We start from the raw sequence: 24,202 nt of genomic DNA, 5'->3' as shown, positions 1-24,202 counted from the left end.
CCAGGGGGAGTAGGTGACACAGTCAGGATTTGAACCCAGGTCACTTAGGTGGCTAGGGGGCACAGTGGATGGAGCGGCGGGCCTGGAGTCAAGAAGCTGTTGTTCAGTTGTTTCAGTCCTGTCTGATTCTCCATGACCCCATTTGGGGTTTTCTTGGCAAAGACACTAAAGTGGTTTGCTATTTCCATCTCCAGCTCATTTTACAGTTGAAGAAATTGTGGCAAACGGGGTTAAGTGACTTGCCCAGGGTCACACAGCTAGAAAGTGCCTGAGACCAGATTTGAACTTAGGTCTTCCTGACTCCAGGCACAGAGCTCTATCCCCTGTGCCATCTAGTTGCATTTAACCTCTGTTTGCCTCATCTGTAAATGCAGATAATAATATCATCTAATAAGATAATGCACATACTAAGTGCAATATATATATGTATGTGTATATATATATAATATATATATTAGCAACTATTATTATTACAAAGTAGTGGAGCTGGGATTTTGAACCAATGTCATTTGACTCTAAATCCATATGTTCTTTCCATTAGAATAGTAATGAATATATTTTAAACATTATTTTGCACTGATCTTTCAAAAAATAAAATACACTTCTCCTTCCCCCAGTACATTTTTTCTTCCAAATCCATTATGGTTCCAATAAGAATTTCAAAATGGATAAGAATTCAGAGGGATTCTTATCGAGCTGTCAGTAGTAATATACAGCCTGCGGGGTCCTTTACAGCTCATGAATCCTACGATATTAAAGATTTCTATGATTCTCTAATACTTAAGCCAGCCTCCTATTTCCTTCTTCAACAGTGTCATTGTCTGCCCTAGCAAGTAGTGAAATCACTTCTTTCCATGCGTGAGCCTAACTGGGGGCTTGAGCCTGGCTCATAGGAGACTCTCCTTGCTGGTGGAAGGAGCTGTGACTTATTGCTCTGTGTGTGTTATATGATTATTCTTCAACTCTGACTGTATCTTCTTGCCTTTACCCTACACCTTTGTTAATTAGGAGCAGTTACCAAAGGTTTCCAGTGCTACTTTCTAAATTGTTTTCCAGTTTTAAAACTTTATAATGTTTGTATTTTGAACTTCTATTTTCTTTTCCACCCAGAAAGGAGGGAAGGGGCAAACAGGAGCCATTATTCCTATTTTAATAAAAAAGAAATGGGTGGGTTCAATTTTGCCTCCTCTAAGTAGAAAATACAGTGAGTTATCAGAGAGCAACTTCCAGTGTCCATCCCCATATTTTTCCTCATTCAATGAAATATCACAGCCACACCCAAGGGCAATGTGGGTTCCTCCTCCTTAGGAAATGGTGCTGCCAATGGACTTCCTCCCACTGTTCCCAGGAATATTAGCTGTTAACTTTCTACACGGTTTTCCAAGAAGATGTGGTGACTTACACCACGGCTGCTTTCATAGGTCTCTCTCTTGCTCCGCCATCACTTTTATTAAACGCTGCAGTGGGAGACGAGATTCCTTGTCATCCACAGCTGGGTTCAATGGGTGTGAAATGATATGTTTATAATCACAAATCCTGGTAGAAGCCGTTTTTGTTGTTTCTGTGCTAAAAGGGTGTGTTTTACTTTGTTTTGAAGTCCAAGCTTGGAGTGATGACGGCTTCTGTCCTTTTCATCACTGCTGACTAATTGTTCAGGGCCAAGTCACCATTTTAACCCACTAAAACTTGAAGCAAAGCACTGTTAGAAGAAACATAAGGAAATGACTAAGAGTCTGCTGGTTATTTGGTGTGTAATTACAGTGTTACTTACATGATGATAGGATGGGAAGGACCTTTGAGGTCCGGTAGTCTCACCCTCTCCTATTACAGGGGAGGGAAGTAGGGCACAGAGAGCTTAAATGCCTAAAGTCACACAAGTAGTAAGTGGCAGAGTCAGGATCTGAACTCAGGGCCTCTTTCCACTGCATCATACTGCCTTCCAATGGCATTTGAAAAGAGGCAGCAGAGAATAGTCAAGCGTGATACTTTGAGTCTGAAAACCTGGTTATAAGTCCCAAACTTGCCTGGGTGGCTTAGCTTCTCCCGTCAGCCATCGTCTCATCTGTAAAATGAGGGGGCTGGTTGCATGGCTGTTGGTGCAATGGAGAAGGAGGCGGGAGGGGGAGAGCTAGATTTGGAGTCGGGATCTTCTTTAAGAAACCCAAGGCGGGAGGCTTATTTTTTCCCCCATGAGAAGGGTCAAAGTTTCAAGACAAAAATGAGTTTCTATGGGAATTTCCTTAACCAGTTCAATAAACTTTTAGCGAAGACGCGTTTTCTTCAAGGGTGATTGAAATTTAATGGGGGGGGGGATTTAAAAGTGAACAAGACACAATCGAGTCAAGGCAAGATGATGAGGCTGGGACAGCGCAGAAATAAACACAGAACAAAGGAGATCCCGGTGAGCGCCTTGAGGAGTATAAAGTGTAGAGGAAGGGGACGGGGGGGGGGGGGGGGGGGGGGGGGAGGGCAGTACGCCCTCTACGCCCTCTGAGCTTGGCCTGGAAGCACGAGCTGAACTCCACCAGGGGCAGAAGACGGGGGAGGGCTGGACTCCGGGCACCTCACACCCTGCTTCTCATCGTCATTCGCTGTCGGACTGCAAGCTGGTCACTTAACCTGTCTGAGCCTCGGTTTCTTTACTTGAAAATTGGGGTTAGCAATATTCATAGGACTTGCTTTTCAGGGGTGTTGTAAGGTGCAAACAAAATGATGCGTGTATGCACATGTACACATAGACGCTTGTTTTAGTATTACTACTGTTATTCTTCTTATTCCTATTAGTAGCGTCAAGATGAAGGTCTGGCCTTACAGGACCTGAACTTAGTTTCAAGTCCTTCCTCTGACACTGGCTTTGGGATCACGGGCAAATCCCTGGCTCTCTCTGAAATCCAAGTTACACGGAAGGTGCCCATCGCCAGTGGCTGGGGGAGCTCCTTGCTGGAAACTGTTATCAGTGAAATCACGGCCCAGAGCTGACCTCCTCCTCCACTCCTCCTCCCCCCTCCCCCTCCCCCCTCCCCCTCCCTCTCCTCCCCTCCCTCCCTCCTCCTCCTTCTCCTCCCCCTCCTCCTTCTCCTCCTCCTCCTCCTCCTCATCAGCCCAAGGAACAAAAGTATGAAGGTAGATGTCCTTGAAGGAACAATGAACACAGCATGACATGGAGAGCATTAAGAGCTGGACGGGATGTGAGAGGTCATTTATTCTAACTCCCTCATTTAATAGATGAGGAAAGGGAGGCTCAGAGACAGAGTTTTCTGCCCAAGGGTCACATGGTAAGCAGCAAAGTCAGGAACTGAGTCTAGACCCTTGTCCTTGTTCTCTTTCCATTAAACTAAGCTGACAATTTGATTGGACAGAAAGGGTGGGTGTTACGAAATGAAGTTAGGGCCACATAACAGATGGCTTTAAATCCCAGACTAAAGAGTTTAGACCTTTTCCAATTGCCGATGATGAGCCGTTGACTATTTTAGAGTAAAAACATGAGACTCAAAGCTATGTTATGGAACGATCAATCTGGAAACGTTGTACAGAATGGATTATTGGAGGGGAAGAGAGAGAGAGAGAGAGAGAGAGAGAGAGAGAGAGAGAGAGACTAAAGAGGAAGGGATCCCAGTTAAGAGATTTATGCAATAATCGAGCTGAGGGTGAATGGGTACCTGAATTAAGTAGACTTAGATCTGTATGAGACCTTTGAGATCATCTAATGGAATCCACCTCCCATTTTACAGATGAGGAAGTCAAGGCCTAGGGAAATAGAGAAAATAGAAATAAAAAATTTCTAGAGAAATAGAAATAGAAAATAGAAAAAATATAGAAATAAAGGAAACACTGTGATTCACACTGAGGTCCTCCAACCTCAGATCCGGTACTTTTCCCACTGCACTCTACTGGCTTCTGTGATGGTGGGAATGGAAAGGTAGGGATGGATGTGATAGGTGGACAAGACAAATGACCAAATATCGAGAGTGAGAGAGAGGAGGAGACAAATATACCTTTGAGATTTCTAGACAAGTGCCTGGAGAATGCTGGTGCCATTAATAGAAACAAGGTTATCAGGGGAAGCAGGTCCAGGGGCTAAAGTTGAAGTCCAGTTTTGAAGGAGCTGAGCTTAAGGTTCTGGTAGAACATCAGGAGGGATTTATCTAGGAGAGTGTTGAGGGTGTGGAGGAGAGTCAGGGGTAGAGAAAGATTTGGAAATCAGCTATAAATGGGGTAATATTATTCAAGCCATGGATGCAAATGAGATCACCAAGGGAGACATTAAAGGGAAAGAAGAGCAGAGAATGATGAAGGACAGAGATTTGGAGAATGCCTCCATTTAGATTATAGGGAAAATAAAATCCAGCAAAAGAGATGGAGAAAAAGTGGTTATAGGGGTAGAAGGAGCAGTAGTAGATTGTAGTACTAGGAAAGACAAGGGAGAATGGAATTCCACAAAGGAATGACTGGTTAACAATGTCAAGCATATAGAGATTCAGAGACAATGAGGATGGAGTTGAAAGTCATTAGATTTGGTAATTAGAAGGTCCACAATAAGTGACCTTGGAAAAGGGATTCAACAAAATGGTAGAAACATAAGTCAACTTGCAAGGGGTGAAGGGGTGAAGAGAAAGCAGCAAGCTCAGACTATATCTCTCCTGAGACATTAAGTAGCCGAAAGGGAGAAACAAGATAGTCTCTTGAGATGGTAGCAGAAGTCAAGGAAAGATATGTGAATGTGCGCATATATGTATATGTACATATATGTACACACATGTATACAATACTCATCGACAGTATACATGTTACACATACATATATGCACATAAACATAGGTAGAGACAGAAGTAGATATATGAAGATATATTAGATATACAAATACATAAAGATACTTGTATAACTATATGTATGGCCCATGGAAAATGTGTGATTTGTTCAAGGTCTCACAGGCAGTAACAGAGTCCAAAGTTAAACCTAGGGTATGCTGGCAAATGTTTAACAACTGGCTTTCCAATGACACATTTTTTAAAAGTGTAATCTGCCTCACCAGCATTTTCCCCATCCCTTTCCCAAGTCTAAACAACCAACAAAATAATAAAGTCCTGATTTGTAGCATTTGCTGATCTCTGAGGTCCAAACGCTTGTGGTGAAAATTTCACAATCAGCTCCTGAGAGCCTGTCTGAGCTGTCTCCATCCAGTTCAACACCTCCCCTGCCCCATTTGATTCCCTATCTCCTGATTCCTCATCATGATCTTTCTGACTTGACCTTTTCTTTCCTGCCTTTAAAACGGAAACTGCCTTCATTCGTAGCTTACTATAAACAACCATAGACACCTTAACATGAAACAACCATAGACACCCTAACATGGTGCCTCGCGCATAAAGGAAAGTGCTTCATTAGGTGAACTCCATCTTTTAGTCTCCAATAATATTCTGAAACTGGGTGTCCCTGTAGGGACCACAAGGGCCAACAAGCTGCTTCTCCTTGACTTGTGTCAACCAACTAAGGAGAATGAGGCGACATTGCAGTGGGGACCAGGTGGAGATTCAAACAAAGCTTCACCTTTACTTGCAAAAAAAAAATTAAACTTACTTTTTTCAGTTAACAAGCTTTCATTTTCTCTTCCTTCTGCCCAATCTTTCTATTGAAGAAAAGAGAAAACAAAACCGCTGTAATGGATCTACACAAACAAAACAAATCCCCATGTTGAACACGTCCAAGACCGTGGGTCTCGCTCAGCATATTGAGTCTGCCACCTCTCAGTCAGAAGGCGGGTGCCGTGTTTCATTGTCAGTCCTCTGGAATGTGTGTACCTACATTTCTTCAGTACCCCAAGAATCTGTAAGCAATCCTTCCACCTATGCAGATAACGGAAATACCTCTGCCACTCAAAGTCATCAAGAGTAGCTTTGGCCAAAAAATCCATTGTCCCCAGTCACCACTCCGGGCTCGCCCTGGTGCTGAGCCTCCCCATCTCTGGGCTTTTGTTTGGAGGTTAGACAGTCCATCTTTGGACATGCACTCTAAGGCTCTTTTTTCTTGGTAGGGCCTGGCAAGACTTGTGTTCCTTTGGCAAGGTCAATGTTATGCCCCATTCCAGAGGGCTATCTAAGAAGATTGCAAGCTCTACCAAGGTGGCACCCAGATTCAGCTTCGTGTCATGGCCTCAGAGGGCATATCACACTTGGAATTCAGCACATCTAACCATCAGGCCCACTTGAGCATGAGTCTGAGACAGGCAAAAGTGCAGGGGAGGTCAGGAGAAGGTGAAAGTTTTCATGGAAATGAGCAACTTGGTCCTCACCCCTTGACTGTTTTAATGGAGAGACATTTCTGGGTTTTTTCCATGTGACTAGGACTAGAGAAGCTTCTGAGACCAAAAGGTTCCGGGGGAGCAAGACGGCCCATAGCTACAGGATGCATGAAGCTCCCACCGTGGCTGCTGAGGGTCTATAACTGCAGCCAGAGCTGAATTCCCCAGTGGGGGAATTGTAATAGATCCTGGAGTAGTCATGGTGCAGAGCCAGAGTGGAGATGGTGCCAAGGTGTCCAGGTTGCATGGTCTAAAAGAAAGGCTCTAGAAATAAGGGCAGAAAGATCTGGGTTTAAATCCTACCTCAAGTATTTACTAACTGTGAGGTCCTGGGTAAATCTCTAACCTCTCTGTGCCTCAGTATCCTCATCTGTAAAAGTGCAGGACTAGACTCAAAATTTGAAGTTATCTTCAAGCCCTACATCTATGATCCCAACTCTCTCTCTCTCTCTCTCTCTCTCTCTCTCTCTCTCTCTCTCTCTCCAGCTCTCTCTCCATCTCTGTCTCTCTGTTTTCTGTCTATCTCTTTGTCTCTCTGTCTCTCTCTGTCTATTTCTCTCCAAATTTTTTTGAACTAAGGAATTTCCTATAGCCGAATAGAAAGTCAAACAAAAACACAGCAGTAAAAGTCCTGACCTTGGGAGTTCCCAGCAGACTTGAACAATTGCTTGAGAAGCAAATGTTTTGCATCTGCTTCCTTGGTTTGAGGAGGGATGGAGACCAAGGAATCAGGTGAGAGGCTACGAGCTGGTCAGTTCCAACAACTGATACAAGAGGCTCTTGTACCTGCAGCAGACCTGCGAGGCCTGCTCTTTCCTCCAGCTTCATCTGCCCCAGCCTCCTTGTTGTTCAGCACTTCTTGTGCACTTTTTAAGTCTGCGGCATAAGCCTGCAGGGTCAGCAGGGTACTGTTTCACGGGAGCATCTTCCATGAAGCTTTGAGTGTGGAGAGAATCTTCTTTGTCAGTGGTAAGCTGTCCTCCTCACCCTCATCTTCCTTCCAGCCATCTTGTTTCTTAAGTTCCCTGAATTCCTTCACTGGCATGCAAAGTAGCCACCATCTCCAGCTGGCATGTGAAATCCCAGTGATCACACATCAGACATCTCTCTGCCTCAGCTGGAGTTTCCTGTAGGGCTGCTACACCCACTGTCACCATCCAAATGTTAGCTGTGTCATCTGTTCCCAGGATACGGTTCAGCAAAGTCATGCATAGGGACCAGGTTCCAGTTAGCCATCTGGCCATACGTGGTAAAGATCTCTTGGCCTCTGGGAATTGCCTGGGTAGCTACCATTCTTAGATAATTCTGGAGACTATTCCAGATTAACATTGTGGTTGGCCACATGGTTCAGGATATTAGGTTCCTTCTCATCCTTTTCTTCTTCAAGTGGCTCCTAAAAACTGCAGGCCATGACAATCAGCACAAGTTAGCCAGAGAGCTCCAGAGGATGCCGCTGGGGGTGGAGATGGCAGAAGGTCTCTGGATGGAATTCCAAGAAGGGCAGCTCAATGGCATCATATTCATGGCTGATAGTGGCCAGGTTGCTTTCCACAGCTTCAGGCAGACTCATGCTCTGTGTATAAGTAAACATATAACACCAGTACCTTTCTCTCCCTCTCTCTGTCTCTGTCTCTGTCTTCTCTCTCTGTATCTGTAATCATATGATCCTATTCACAGAAGACAGATAACAGAAGACCAGATAAGAGCAAGACTGAATGGGATTGTAACCGCCATGAAATCCCAGGAGCTTAGAAACTGAGGTATCCCCATCGCTTTTGTCCTGTTTTCTCAGGCTGCTTGTTGAGTCAGTCCTGACAAGTTCTAAACATGTAATTCCTTCCCTTAATCCTTTTCCCAATGCCCCAGGCGCTGCAGGAGGATTATAGGAGGAGATGATCAGGGACATATTTTCTTGACAGTTTTGTTATGAGTCTGGCTCTTTTATAGTTACTTCATGGTGTTTTAATTAATCTTGTCACTGTTAAAAAAAAAGTCGTTTGTCTAATTCTCATTAAGGGCAGCTGGGTGGTGCAATGGCTCAAGTCAGAATAGAGTCAGGAAGACTCATCTTCCTGAGTTCAAATCTAGCCTCAGACACTTACGAGCCATGTGATCCCGAGTAAGTCACTTTACCCTGTTTGCTTCAGTTTCCTCATCTGTAAAATGAGTTGGGGAAGGAAATGGCAAATACTTCAGCATCTTTGCCAAGAAAACCCCCAATTGGACCACCAAGAGTTGGGCACAACTGAAGTCACAGAACAACAAGGCTTATTAATAAATTTGATCAGTGGAAAAAAGAGTGCCCAAATATTGAGTGGGTATGGAACCACAGATGGAATCAAATTAAAATTCCATAAGATGCTAGATTTAGAGCTGGAAGGAGCTCACTGGACTTTTCTCCAACCTTCTGATTCAACGGAGGAGGAAACTTAAACCCAGAGAGATGGGCATCACCCAAAGTCACACCAGCAATAAATGGCTGAGTGCAGATTTGAACCCATGTGCCATGACTTCAAGTTAGCATTTTTTCTACTGTACCATAATTTTTTCTGCTCTGGAATGGTCTCAGTCTCCTTTTTCCATATTCCTAGATCAACAGTAAAGCCAAAGTCTGCCCACCGTATAATCCCTGATGATATTACATGGCTGGTGGCTTGAAGGGAACCCCTATTGGTGGCCAGGTTATATTGCACACCACCCTACTGGTTAATTTGTTAAATAACAGCCTGCTTTTCAATAGGTTGTGAAAGCAGAGAACCAAGCTGAATGTGAGCAGCGCCTCCAAGGAAATAGCCAATCCATACCCAGTCAGCACCGCCAGACCACAGCATTAAAAATAAATAAAATAAGGGAACATATTAATGCCACAGATGATTAAATATCAATAATAATATTATCATAAATGTTATTAATCTGTAGCTTATAAAAATTGAAACACATTTGGCAGACATTCCTTTATTTGAGTGACCCTGGTCCCCTGACATTCCTGGTACACAGGGCTCCATCTCCCATCTCTGCTCATTTTCATTGACTGTTTCCCATGCCTGGAATTCTCTTCTTTCTCATTTCCACCTCTTGGCTTCCTGCAGTTCTGACATGAAATCCTACCTTCTGCACGAAGCCATGTGCAGGCATCCTTTATCCCAGTGTTTGCCCTGTGAGATTAGCTCCAATTTACCCCATATGGTTTTGGTATGAACATAATTGTTTGCATGTTGCCTTTTCCCTCTTCCCCTATCCTGCAATGAAAATGGGAGTTCCTTCAGGGCTGGTGTTGCATTTTTACCTTTCTTTGTATCCCCAACACTTGGCTCAGTTCCTGGCACACAGCAGGTGCTGAATAAATGCTCCTTGATTGATTGATGGATTGAACTTCACAACAGCCCTGTGAGAATTGTCTCAATTTTAAAGGTGAGAAAATTGTGACTTAGATAGAGCTAGTAAATTTCAGCAGCTGAATTTGCTTCCAAGGTTGCCTGATTTCAAGTCTATCATTCTTTCTACTTGGCCATCCTGAAATTTAAATGTGCTGGACACTGAAGTCTGACTTCACCTAAACCAAGTCAGATTTGATAACTCCTAATATTGAAATCAATGTAGTGTGGGTGTGAATGTTGTCTAAGCAGAGGTTCTGGCCAGCCACTGTAACTTGGAGACAGGGGAAAGACATTTATCAGAATCTGTGAATAGAACAGTGCTAAGTCATAAGTGGGTGCCTCCCTTTTAAAAGTTCATTCTTGGCATTGTTTTTATTAGGGGAAAAGTAAGTTCTTTGGGTTGTGCCTTGGAAAAAAGCAAAAAAATCTTCCATTTCTGGAAAGTAGTTGTGGTGTTTGGAAAGATTTATACTTAAGGGAAATGAAAGACTGTGTGGGACCAAGAGTTCTTGGGGTTGTGTGTGGGTTGTTTTTTTGTTTTGTTTTTTGGATGATTTGATTTATTTGAAAGGTCACTCTTTTTTTTTTTCTGCTCTCAGATTAGATACTGAGCAAGGCTCAGAAATGGATCTAGTCTCCTCGTTCCTTTTGGTGCAGAGACCATGAACCAGGAGACCTTGCTTCTGAAGCAGAGATAATGAGTCCCCCGGACAGATGCTCCCACTGTTGGAATTCTGAAACCTCTCCCCTCCCAACAGCCCAGTGAAATAGATAGGCTCCAAGTATTAATGAAGGGGCTGACCCAGGGCCACAAAGAACCCATAATTTCTCAGACTTTTCAGCTCCAACTCAAAGGCTGATCTCTATTCATGAGTCTTTTTTTTTTGTTGTTTTGAAAATAGGTGGGCAGGTTTGATGGCAGCTAGGTGGGTAGTGAATAGAGCACTGGGCTTGGAACCAGGAAGACTCATCTTCATGAATTCAAATCCAGCCTCAAATACTTACTAGTTGTGTGACCTTGGGCAAGTCACTTAACCCTGCTTGTCTTACTTTCCTCATCTGTAAAATCATCTGGAAAAGGAAATGGCAAATCACTCTAGTATCTTTGTCAAGAAAACCCCAAATGGGGTCCTGAGGAGCCAGACACAACTGAACAATAAAAAAGAGCAGATTTGAAGTGACCTAGATTAAGTCTGCCAAACAACTCCAAATGATTGTTTTTCTTCACTGATTATTTGTAAACTCTGCCTTACAATTGAAATATTTCCCCTCAAAAAACTGGTCTGTATTTGCGGACCCTTCAATAGCCTCCAAATCAATAAAATGAAGTGAATCGGCTGTACTCTAGAATAACTACTCATTAAATTTCATAATTACTCAAAGGTAAATTTAACACTTTAAGTCTATGCTTTGGAGATCATGATAATGTAAAGGAAAACAACATTAAAAGATGAGATACCAGATTGGAACCAATAAATATCAAGGCCAAAACTGATGCTCAAGGACTGATGGAGGAGTCTCCTTCCCTCTTTTTGATAGAGAAGTAGTGAACTATGGGTATGGAATGGAGCATACGTTATCAGTCGCCGTCACTGTGCTCATTTGTTTTCTTTGATTTCTCTGTTATGAAGAAACAATCTATGATGGCTGTGCTATTTAGAAGTAACAGAGATACAAAGAAGCATCAGTAATTATTTTTAAAGACTATACACCTATCCAGATGCCAGAACCTACTGTGTTAGGTGGGTGCTGGGACTATGAAGACATGTCTTCATAGTCCCAGCCACCGAGGAGCTTACCTTCTATCTGTCAGCTGAAACAATAGGTACCCATACAATTGAATACATAATAAAAAGTATATGGATGGTAATTTCAGTATCAGAGCTGGGAAGGAGCAGAGAAAGAATCAGCAGTTGCGTGCATCAGGAAAGGCCTCAGGTACCTGTTGGTGCTTGAACTGACCTTTAAAGGAAGCTAGTGATTTTAAGATGTGGAAGGGAGGAGCGAGATCATTCCAGCTACAGGGCACAGCCAAAGCAAACTCATAAAGACAAGAAAGGGAATTTCTTGGATAGAACAATAAGGATGATTTGTGGACCGTAAAGCATGTGATAAAGAGTAATATTTATATAGTCTGGAAAGATCACCTAGATTCTGGTTGTTAAAATTCTCAAATGCCAAAAGAAGGAATTTGGTTTTATCCTAGAGACATTAGAAAGCTAATATTGTTTATACATTGGAACCTGCCCATCACAAATGATCAACTTTGTAGGATGGCAGCACAAATAGGAAACCAGGTATAGCAGAGTGAGAAGGAACTTCAAAGAAGATTTACAAGAGTCACCTGGGTAAATTAGACTTAGTGCACCAAGCTCCAGAGGGTGTAACTAGGTGTGGTGGATGGAGGACACAAAGAAGCAACTGTCGGCTTGGTATAGAGACTAACCGTCTTCATAAGTAGAGCTATTGTAAAAAGTGAAATGAATGGTCCCTGACTCACGTCTTTAACTAAGACTCTCACCAAGGATGGTGTAGAGGGGGCTTTTTGATGGCCTCTGAGGTCCCTTGCTCCGGTCCCAGCCAGTCCAGCAGACGTCCACAGCTCTGAGATTCCATGATTCTTTCCTTTAACGTGTGTGGCAGGGGTTACGTCTGAATTTGGTATACAAAGTCCAAATCTAGGCCTTATGATTTTTGTTAGCTTACGTATGCTGTCGTGATTTGTACTGCTTGTAAAACCCAACCAAAAACATACAAGGAGAGCCACTGCCAACGGTAGTAATTACTCTTCATGAGAGCTTAGGCCCATATTTTAGTGGCGGACTGGGTTTAAAATGTGTTCAAGTGATGGCTGTTTGAGTCTTAAGTCTGTGGTCCAAATGAGAGAGAGAGAGAGACAGAGAGACAGACAGAGACACAGAGATACAGAGACAGAGATAGAGAGAGACACACAGAGACAGAGAGACAGAGACAGAAAGAGACAGATAAACAGAGACACACAGAGACAGAGACACACAGAGACAGAGATAGAGAGATAGAGATAGATCCAGAGAGAGACACAGAGAGATAGATAGATAGAGACAGAGAGAGAGAGAGAGAGAGAGAGGGAGAGAGAGGATCTAAACTCAGACACACAGAGAAGGAAATGTCTGTTCCTCACATCTATCAAGCCCCTTTCCTTCCACATTTAAAAGCAAGCCTGTTACAAAAAGATAAGATGAGTCCTTGGAGAACAGCATACAGTGTTGGCAAGGGCATCGTTGGCAGTTAAGCTGCCTTGGTTTGCTGACTCAAACAACTCGGGCAGCTCAAGGCAGCAAAGGGAGATGGCACTTCCCTTGTTTCTGAGGCCTTTGCTTCCCCAGATCTCCCCAGAAATGGTTGTTCAGCTTCAGTATTACAGGCTTGGGGAGTGCGGGGGAGTGGGGGACCTTAGCCTCCTCCCCTCTCCCTGCTAATAGCTGCCTGCTGAAGGAGCTTTGGAGGGATGAAGGATGATCTCCTGGGAGTGCGGCCTGATCACCGCAGTCTAATTAACAGGACTTGAAGCGTTGGGAAAGGAAAGATGTTTTCATATTTACCTCCCAGACTCAGATCCGACGATACTGTCCTATAATTGAGAGCTGTCTATCGGGTGTGTGTAGTTTTTGTTATTGTTAGGACAGAAATAGACATCATAAACATATAGAAGGGTGGGCCGATGAGGGGTCATTCCTAGGGGCACGTCATGCTGGTGGGTGCTTGCGGACTTGGGCCCACATTGGCCAATCCACCCCTCTATATTATTACTCCTCCTACCACTCTGCCACTGCCTCTCTAGAAGTAGACTTCCTAAGCATCGGCGTGGGCAGAGCTGGTCCCTCACTGGCCAAACTTTATCCCTTTCCTTATAATGAAGTATCATAAAATTGTGGATAGATTTTGGAACGGATGGGCTTTGGCATCAAGAAGATCTCAGTTACAGTCCTGCCTTGGGCATGTGGCCATGCCACTGAGCTCCTCAGTGCCCAGGAAGCTCTGTTAAGGATATAAATTATGGTTCACAGGGAGTTTCCCACACCAGGACTTCCCTTCAGCAGTGAAAGAACAGGCAGATCTCAATAAAAATAACATGATTTTCCCGGCATGAAAGTCTGATCATGTCAGCTCCCTTGACCCCCTCACTCAATAAACTCCAGCTGCCCCATGTCACCTCCAGGAGCAAGTACAAAACGCTCCCTTCCTAACCTGCCCCCTCCCGCCTTTCCAGGCTTCTTAGAGTTTACTCCTCAACAGCGCTCTACATCCAGCGACTCTGGCCTCTGGCTGTTCCTCCGTCTCTTAGCTCTGGCCATTTTCTCTGGCTGTCCATCCTCCCTGCCCGGATGTTCCTCCTCCTCATCTCTGCCTCCTGCTTCCCTGGCTTCTTTAAAGTCCCAACTCAAATCCCACCTTCTCTGGAAAGCCTCCCCAGGCCCTCTGAATTGGAGTGCTTTCTCTCAGATAATTGTCTCCTATCTATCCTGCATAAAGCTTGCTTTGTATAGATTTTTCTGTACATTGTCTCTTCCACTAGATTATAAACTCCTTGAGGGCAGGGCCTGTCTTTTGCCTCTCTTTGTGTCCTTAGCACTTAGCACAGTGCCTGGCACTTAATAAATGTTTGTTGAACCGAATGATGATGTCATTGGTTTACTGCTAACATTTATATTGGATTTTAAAACTTTCACATCACTTTATCTCTTATCCCGTCATGAAGCATTTAGTAAGCGCCTACTGCATGCCAAACACTATGCTAGGCAATAGATAACACAAAGAAAAACAGTCCCTGGTTCTGAGGAGCTCATAGTCTACTTTAGGGGGGTGGGAGGGGAGAATTATCTCCATTTCATAGTTTGAGAAACTGAGGCTAAGGAAGGGTAAGAACTTGCCCATAGTTATCCCTCTAGTAAGTCGGTGGCAGAATTTGAACCCAGGCCTCCCTGATTCCGCACCAGCATTTTTTTTAACCCATCAGAATTATCTGCCATCATTTACTATCCCAGTGCCGTCATCTGTGCGCTCCATGCTTCAGCACTCAAATTGAATTCAACATGGAGCAGTAAAGAAGAGCATTAGCTCTGCATTCAGGGGACCTGGGTTCAAATGTTGCCTTCAATGCTATCTGTGTGTCCTTGAGGAAGACCCTTAACTCCTTGGGCCCGAAGAGGGTTGGACTAGTTTCCCTTCCAACTTTAGCTGTATGAGCCCCTCCTAAGCCTCTGTTTCCTCATCTGTAAAATGGTGGGGTTGTGCCAGGGGGCCTCTGGGGTCCCTTTCAGCTCTGAACCCTCTGTCACATCCCACTGCTTCCACTTACGTTTTTTGAAATGCATTTTTTAGTTTACAGAAAATAAGTAAATTTCATGTCGAAGTTGGCATAGTCTCAAAACACGTTCATTTCCACTTGGTTACAGTGGTCCTTTCCAAGCCATTTGGCAGACTGAAGATCCGAGGGAACAGAGCCCATGACCTGGCCATACTGTGGTGTAAATGAATTGAGCTGGAGCTTCGTGCCCTCCTGGCCCTCCCATGGCCACAGCCTGGGTCTCTGTGACCGCCTGTGGATGCGCTCCTTTTAGAGCCAAGGGGCATCGGGTGGCAGATGCAGCCGGGGCCGACAGATGGGATGGAGTGTTCAGTCTTCCTCAAAATGGACATCCAGCTCTTTCCAGCCACGTCCGCCCAAGGCTGCTGCAACGGCCTCCTCGTGGGTCTTCCTGTCCCCCTTCTCTCCCCTTCTCCACTCACTGACCTTCCTAAAGCACAAAAGTGGCCGGGTCACTCCACTACTCAGAAGACTCCAGCGGCTCCTTCTTGTCTCTGGACAGTCCATTTCTGCCAGTCTTCCCAGAACCCCTCCCTCTCGAGCTCTGAGCTGCTCTGAACTTGCCTCTCCCAAGGCACAACATCCCAGCTCCAGGCTCCCCAGGTGTGAAATGCTTTTCCTCCTCACCTCGGTCTATCTTGACTCAACTGATTAGAGACAACAAGGGGGTATAATCAACTGAGTCCTGGACCTGGGGTCAGGAAGATCTGCATTCAAATCCTGCCTAGGACACTTCATAGCTCCGTGAGTCCGGTCAAGTCACTTCAAGGCTCTGGGCCTCGCTTTCCTGTCTGTAAAATGAAGGGGTTAGATGCAGTGACCTCTAAGGTCCCCTCCAGCTCTTCCTCTAGCCTCTTCTAAGAGGCTTTTCCTGATTCCCCCAGTCACTAGGAACCCCCCCACATCATTTTGTGTTGTTATCTGTGTGCCTTGGGAGCCCTAACCCTCAAGGGCAGACAGGTTCCAGGAGGCACAGAAATTTAGATGTCCCATCCTTATTTCAATATAATCTTAAGTATTTAAGTTTAAGTATTTAAATCATTTCTCTGAGAAGGGGTCCAGAGGTTTCCCCTGACTGCCAAATAAGGCCATAACACAAAATGGGGTCAGAATCCCTTGTGTATAAATTGTTCTTCCTGTAGAATATATGTTCTTGGAGGCAGGGACTGCTCCATTTTGTCTTTGTGAGAGGCAGCAAAGGTGGGGGGGGGTTGTGGGCGGGCCTGAAATCAGGAAGAACTGAGTTCACATCTGACCTCAGAAGCTAACTAGCTGTATGGCTCTGGGCCAGTCACTTACCTTCTGTTTATCTCAGTTTACTCAACTGAAAAATGGGGATAATAATTGCTCACAGTAATTGTGAGGACCAGATGATGTGATATTTGTAGAGCACTTAGTGTAGTGCCTGGCACATAGTAGGCACCGTATAAATGTTTATTCCCTTCCCCCCCAGGTTTGTTGTAAGGATGTGATGAGATATTATAATTTGCGTATTTCATTCCCTTCTTGGTAGGTATAGCAATTACCTAATGTTTCTTGAATTGAGGCTTCTGACCATTTCCTCTCTTTCTACTACTCAGAGCCCTCCCGTTGTAGGCGGCCAGGGAAAATTTCACAGCAAGCCTAGCGTTCTAGCATAGCACCTGCTACAGTCTCTGGCCCACAGCGGATGCTTCAACAAATTCTTGACTGATTGATTTCCAGAATGCCAGTCCTTTTTTGAATTCTTTATAATGAAAATGAACTTGCTAGTGAATGCTAACCACAATCTTGTTACAGATCGTGTTTTAAGTGACATATTTATTTCAAATACATTTATTAGAATCAACCATATTACCTTCAATCTGCAAAGGTCATTCCAGATGCTTAAGGGTAGAGGAGATATTTCTGGGAGACAAACTAAACCTGAAGAAAGGTTCGATCTAGAGGAAGGCGGGTTGGGGTTCAGATGAGTGGTACTAGAATTGGACAGAAGAAATGGTTTCCTATCAGTGAGTAGGTATCTCTATTTTCACCAGGTGGAGAGAGGGGCGAGAATAGGGGAGAGCAATATTTCCATCCCTAGAAGCCTTAGATCCATAAGTTCATAGATTTAGGGCGGGAAGGGGCCTCAGGGGTCATCTAGATCTATTCTTTCATTTTACAGAGGAAAACGAGGCAAGGGATGCATTTGTCCAAGGCGAGGAGTGGGCTGTGGAAGAAGTGACAGGCTTTCAGGATGACTGTGTCCGTGATTTCTTGGTATCTTGTCTGGTGTCTCTCCACTCCCAAAGGAACTGGAGGAAATGTTGGAAACTAAAAATTTCCCTAGGAGCAAGTCGTGCTGGATGAGTTTGGAAGATTGTTTGAATTCCATTTGTTTTAGAAAAGGCCTCACAGAGCTATAGAATTTGCAAGTGTAATCCTGGGTGTTAAAAGCTACCCTAATTGTGGTGAGAATGTCAGGAATTGGAATTCTTCCCATTGTCTTTCCCCCTAAATCTTCTCCTCCTCCAGCCTGCCCAAGGATACCACCATCCACCCAGTCCCTCGGGGCGCACAACCAGGAAGTCATCCTGGCCTTCTCACAATCTCTTACCACCCCTCCCCACCCATATCCATATCTGTTGCCCAGGCCTGTCCTTTCGACCTTCTTAGCACGCCCACATGTGCCCCCTTCTCTCCTCCGACCCTGCCCCCACCTGGTGCAGACTCTCAACACCTGGCACCTGGATTATTGAAGCAGCTACTGGTGGGTCTGCCCGCCTCCAGTCTCTCCCCACTCCAGTCCATCCTCCATTCAGGGGCCAAAGGGATTTTCCTAAAATGCAGGTGTGATCCTGTCATCCCCTACTGAATAAACTCCAGTGACTCCCTATTTCCTGGAGGATCAAATACAAGATTCTCTGTCATTCAAAGCCCTCCATAGCCTGCCCCGCCCCTTTCTAGTCATCTTTACTTCTCTTCCATCAGTGACCCAGGCCTCCTGGCTCTTCCACCAACAAGAGCCTCCATCTCTCAGCTCTGGGCATTTTCTCTGGCTGCCCTCCAAGCCTGGAATGCTCTCCAACCTCCCTGGCTTGCTTTAAGTCCCAGCTAAAATTCCATCGCTTACAGCATGGCTGCGCTTAATAAATGATTATCGAATCATGGACAGCTGGTAAGAGTACAAGGTGTGGGGCTACGCGTCTTGGTAAATTAGGGCAAAGTGAAGTGCTGAGACTGTGACTTGCAGCCTAAACCTGAGGCCAAGGCCTCATATCTAGGGCGAGAGATCTCCCCAGGGATGGATGGCCAATTCTGCCCCACACTCTCCCCCCTGTCTGGGAAGCCCCTGAGCCAGCCCCTCTCCCATCTCCTACCTTCCCACTCCACTCCAGGTTTTCCAGGGTTGTCTGGCCTGCCCTGGTGATGCAGTAACTGACTATTGTATGCAAATGTTCCCCTTGGATGGTAGAGGCCTTCTCATCTAACTGATCCCCCTGGTGTCCTGAGGCTGGGCCCAGGAGTCCTCCCTCTACCAACCTTACAAACTCTGTCATTTGCGAAATCTTGTTCACTCCCACGAGTGAACCCCTTTCAACCCCCAGTGTTGCAGGGCAGGACCATGGTGCTGGATTCTCAATGAGAAACCAGGGAAATGAAAAACATGGATTATCTCAGGGCCCCGGTACCTCAAGGGGCTGGAACGGGAACCCCAACCTACCAACTGTTCTCTTCCCAGGACCGTGGTGACCTTGGACAATGCATTAAAGGCAAGTTTTCTATTTTAAAAGGCTTTACAGCCTCAGCTTTGCTGAGCTACACAATGGGATGGAATGGTAGCCAGTGAGGGAATTGGCCGAATATGCTATCTTCTTCAGTCTTGAAAGGTAAGACAAAGTGAAAAGAGCTGAAGAAAAAACTCCCCACCCCGGCTCCCATTTTGGGCGCCTCCTTCCCCTTACTTCCTCTGAGACTATCATTGGTCGCCTAAATTTCCTTAGTTTTGAGTTCATGGTCAATAAACATTGAGCGCCAAACGTGTGCCATTGTACTATAGGCTGGGGCTGCAAAGAAAGGTGTAAGATGGTCCCTGCCCTCCAGGAGCTCCTGGTCTAATGGGAGGGACAACGTATAGAATACTTTGCACAAACAAGCTACATACGGGATAAACTGGTGATAATCAGTGGAGGGAAGGCAGTAGAGTGATGGGGTATGAGGAAAGGTTTCCTGTAGAAGGTGAGCATTTAGCTGAGTGGGGAAGAAGTTGGGGAACAGAAGGAAGGTAGCAAAGAAGTGTTTTTTCAGCACCTGGTACGAGCCAAACGATGCAGGCCAGTGCCTTGCTTATGCTGCAAGAATGATCCTGAACATATCCACCCTGGGATGTTTGATACTGAAATTCTTCCAGAGATCCATGATTTGAACATGGAACAGTCCCTCCACACAAACTCTTATGCTCTCCATGAATTGCTGTGAGTTAATTAACTAATTAATCAATCACCTGGTAGCCAACCTTCCAACGGCTACCCTATTTCCAAAATCTTTCAAAAACATTTCTAAAACCTAGGTATTTGCAAGGCACTGTGCTGGGGATCGTAAGGCAAATGAAATTTATTCCTGCTCTCAAGGAGCTTATATTCTACTGGATTCAGTGTCCTTGAACTCTGTCCTTAGAAGATAAATATCTACAGTCTAAGTGCCAGGCAGGTGTGTACACCCTTCACCACTTGGTAGGTTGTGCGTTGGCTTGCACCCTTGCTGGCAGAGACCCTGGAGAACTCAGGGTGACCACCATATGATGACGAGGCAGCAAGCGAGACTGTCGGTGGAGGAAGATACTTGACTGTTGGTTAAGATTCACTATCAGGATTTGAGGATGCCACAGAAGAATTATTACATCCCAATCAATGACCAAGTCCACTTTATGAAGCATCTACTTTGTGCCAAGCGAGATAGGTACATATAAAATATGTGTATATATTTGTTGTTGTCTAGTCCTTTTCAATTGTATCTGACTCTTTGTGACCCCACTTTTGTGGGGTGTTTTTGGGGGGCAAAGATGATGGAGTGATTTGACATTTCCTCATTTTATAGATGAGGAAATGGAGGCAAATAGGGTGAAGTGACTTGCCCAGGGTCACACAGCTAGTAAGTGTCTGAGGTCAGATTTGACCTTGACAATGATTTATCTAACTTCCAAGCCAGAAGAACTTTCATTAAGGAGATGTGCCTGATCGAGTTAAGAGTTTCAGAGTCGGCATATGTCAATTTTAATTCCAAATCCCCTCTGTAATTGGCTTCATTCCATTCTGCTCCACGTAGCACACCAGCTGCTTACCGATGTCAACAGTAGGGGCTACATTGAAAAAACTCAAAGGAAGGGGATCTATGCAAGTGAAGATTCTCATCTCACCCAGGAAGACAGAGCCAGAAATATTTTAGGAGGTCATGTTAATCACCTTGCAGGTAGAAGCTGAGGCGTTAGAAAAGGAACCAAGAGGAAAGAATAAGCTGAAGGGGAAGGACAGGCACAGAGAAGGGAGAATTATTTTCGTTGGTTTAAAACCCATCCCTTTCAGTATGTCTGCTTTACAATTTAATTAAGCTTATTTTATTACCTTTTTAAAGTACAGAAATAGCCTTGTATTTCTTTATTGTTTGTGAGAGGGTACAGCTTCCCCCCTTGTCCTGTGTCTTCTCATGTATAAATTTCACTTGGCTTCTGGTCTGGGTAGCAACAAAGCTCAGATAGGTTACATAGCTTACGGCAAGTTAAACAGAAGAATGGCTGAATTTAGGACAGAATTTGACCCCACTCATAAGACTGGGAAGTCCTCAAGAGCAGGGACTGGTTTTTGCCTTGTATTCACTGTGCTCTCCACAGTGCAATGATCAATCAATAAACATTTATTAGGCACCTACTAGTACATAGCAGTTGCTTACTAAATGCTTGCTGACCGATGATAGAAGTTACCATACTATGTGGAATATCAGAGTTGGAAGGCACCTCAGATAATCTAGTTGAAACTACATGTTGGGCATGTATCCCTTCCATGACATCCCCAGCAAATCAATGGGCGTCCATCAACAGGGGACCGTGCTGCATCCTCAAGCAGAGCTACAGAAAGCTGTAAGATTTTTCTTTATGTTGTGTTGCAGTCGGACTCTGCAGCTTCCAACCTTTGGTCCATTGGGGCAAAACCAAAGCAAAGCTAGTCCCTTGTTCACCTGGTATAAAAACCCTTCAAATACTCGAGACAATAATGATGTCACCTCCAAAGATGTCTCCTCCCAGTTATTTCAGAGAAGTTTCCTAGGTGTGGTACAGTTATCAGCATGCCATGGCCAGGGAGAGTAACCTCCCTTTCTGCAGAGCTGATGGAAATTGGGCCCCTTCCTCTGGGCCCTCTCATATCTTCATGCATTGAAAAGGCTGAATTTCAAAATCACCCACAAGGTGGTGGAATCGTTGTATCGGCCTGATTGATTTCCACATCTGGGACATAAATACCAATCATCGTTCCTAACTGCTCAGCTGTAGTTCTACCAGAAGGCTCATCAGACTGAATCCTTAAAATCAGAAGAAAAAAAAAAGGTCACATTGTCAAACTGAATGACTCAAAGCCACTCTCAGATCTTACATTAAATTCCAGTACTTTCTAGAGCTATCCTACATTAAAATCATATCATTAAAATTTCATAGCATTATTTGTCTTAAATACTGCACTTGAATATATTCTCTATAGAAAAGGAATTTTTAATTTCAGCATAATTATAATTTTATGCTAAATTAATACAATTCATTATCTTCCTTATAGCTCCCTGAAGTCATGAAGTAATGATAATGGTTAATTTTATTCTTAAAAATCTTATTTAATATCTTATTTGGAAATGTCACAATATCTTGAATTCAGCAAATAATTAAGTATGTATTGTATGTATGCAGAACACGGGCATTAAGAGCTGGGGTGGAGGATTGAGTTAGCTGGTCTTCTCCCACTTGGACCTCCAAGTCTTTTGGAAGAATGACACCTTCACAAATGGCCATAATACAGTTTATAAGATTATGGAAGTACATTGGTATATTTGACCTATGAGGGAAAAGGTTGGAAAAGGCTTGCCAAGGAAGAGAGGAATAAGAGAGAGGACAGAGACAGAAAGGAGATAAATCTGAATGAAATAGAGGGATGTATAAAGAGGGATGGGAGGTAAGGCTGAAAAGATAAAATGAGGAAGGGACTTCTGAGGCTGAATGAGATTTGTGTACTCAGACATGCATTACCCGGTTTGGGAAGGACAGAAACAAATGCTTATTAAGGAACTATTATGTGCCAGGCATTGTGCTATGCACTTTACAAAAGTTATCTCATTTGATCATCACAACAACCCTAGGAGGTAGATGTTATTATTATCCCCATTTTACAGTTGAGGAAACTGAGGCAGGCAGGTTAAGTGACTTTCCTAGGGTCACACAGCTAGTAACTGTCTGTAGCTACATTTGAACCCAATGCACCACCTAGCTGGACTGTATGTATTTTTTGGTAAGAGGGAGGACTTCCACACTGGGAGGGGGATAGAGATGGCAGATTTGTGGATGGTGAGAGACACAAACAAGGCCTTAATGCAATTCCTTATTTTATACACAAAAGAAAACAAAAAGCACAGAAGGGGTCACAAATAGAACTGTCTTGTTACCACTTTGTTCGATTTAATTTGTATCTACTTAGCAAACTACCTCAGAGAAATTCAATGGTTTTGTTTTTGTTTTTGCGTTGTAAAATGTTGATGTTTATTGATGGTTAAATTAACATTAAAAAGAGAGCTAAAAAGTGGAGGCCTAACTGTGGCGGGCCTTGAATTCCAGGTCAAGATGTTTGAACTTTTTGCAGAAGGAGCATGGAGCCCCTCAAGGTTCTTGAGCTGAGGATGGGCTCATATGGGGTCAGTGTAGGAGATGATTTTGACAGCATTGAGCTGGTAGAGACTGGGGAGGGGGAGGGATCCTCTGCTTCTTGAGGTGCCCTTGGGAGGCCCAGTTGTCACCTCCCTAGGTAGTTGGACAGTTGCTCCAAAATCATGGTTAGGACTGGAGGTTAATTTGGGAGTTGATGGCATCAAGTGGTAGGTGAGGTTATGGGTATGAAACTTGACAGATGTAATGTACTTGCAAAGAGTAGAGTATAAAAAGGGAAGTAAAGGGAACCTGAGAGGGACCACTGGGGCCCCCCACACTAAGGGATAAGGGAGAAATGAAGAGTCCATAAAATGGAGGGATGAGTTAGAGAGAAATGGAATTAACTTCACAAGGGCAGGGCCTATTTGATGCTTGTCTTTATATCCCACACCGTCCTCCCCTCCCTCACCCTCATCCCCCCAAGTATAAATCCTGGTACTCAGTGGTAATAAATAAATGCTTATGCAATTGATTGATAGAAAAAGAGCCAATATGATACTGTTGTGGCATAGTACACAGGGCATGGGCTTAAATGCAGGAAGACCTGGGTTCAAGACCCATCACAGATACTTAGGAGCTATGTGATGCTGGGCAAGTCCCTTAATCTCTCTGGGCCTCAGTCTCCTCATCTGTAAAATTTGTAGGTTGTACTCGATGGCCTCTCATCTCCCTCCTACCTCTGAATCTATGATTCAATGAAACCAGAGTATCATATTTCTGAATATGAAAGAAGATGAAACACCTGGTAAGAATGTGTTGGTAAACAGTGTCTAATTCTTCAGAGAGGCCAACAGGGTCAGGACTAGGAATTATTGAGAATTTTAGTGGTTTGGGGGAGAGAGAGCATGCAAGCCCCCTCATAGTGCTGAGCAGAGAGAGTCTACAATGAAGACTTCTCGTTTTCAAGAAACGAGTTAGTGACAAAGAGGTGGGTGGACGCAGTATAAGTGTTAAGGGCAAACTTTTTTCTTAAAGAGTTTAGAAACCTGAGCATGTCTAGGCAAGTAAGAAGAAGCCCATTGAAAGGGAAAGAATGAAGATGGAGGCTAGATGGAATGATTGATGGCTGCTGGCACCATATTGTGGTATTAGTGGCAGGGATAGCCTCCCAGGCACAGGTGAAAGTATTAAGCTTAGTGAGGAGAAGGGATGCTTTGCTTTGAAAAAGAGGAGACAGTGGGGTGCGTGATAATGCAGACAAGTTTTGAGGAATGAAAATGGGAAGTTGAGGGAGCTCCTCTCCTATGATCTTAACTTGAGAT

At 44.3% G+C, this 24,202-nt stretch overlaps 1 pseudogene; it reads right to left on the bottom strand.

The window, feature by feature from the left end:
• Window positions 1-7,038: 7,038 nt before the first annotated feature.
• LOC114052993 lies at window positions 7,039-7,868 on the bottom strand (annotated as a pseudogene).
• Between the last annotated feature and the right edge of the window lie 16,334 nt (window positions 7,869-24,202).

The sequence above is a fragment of the Vombatus ursinus genome, unplaced genomic scaffold (assembly GCF_900497805.2).
Source record: "Vombatus ursinus unplaced genomic scaffold, bare-nosed wombat genome assembly UNPS02014810.1, whole genome shotgun sequence".
NCBI lineage: Eukaryota > Metazoa > Chordata > Mammalia > Diprotodontia > Vombatidae > Vombatus > Vombatus ursinus.
Note: the sequence above shows the minus strand (reverse complement) of the source record. Positions and strands in the feature narration are given on the sequence as shown.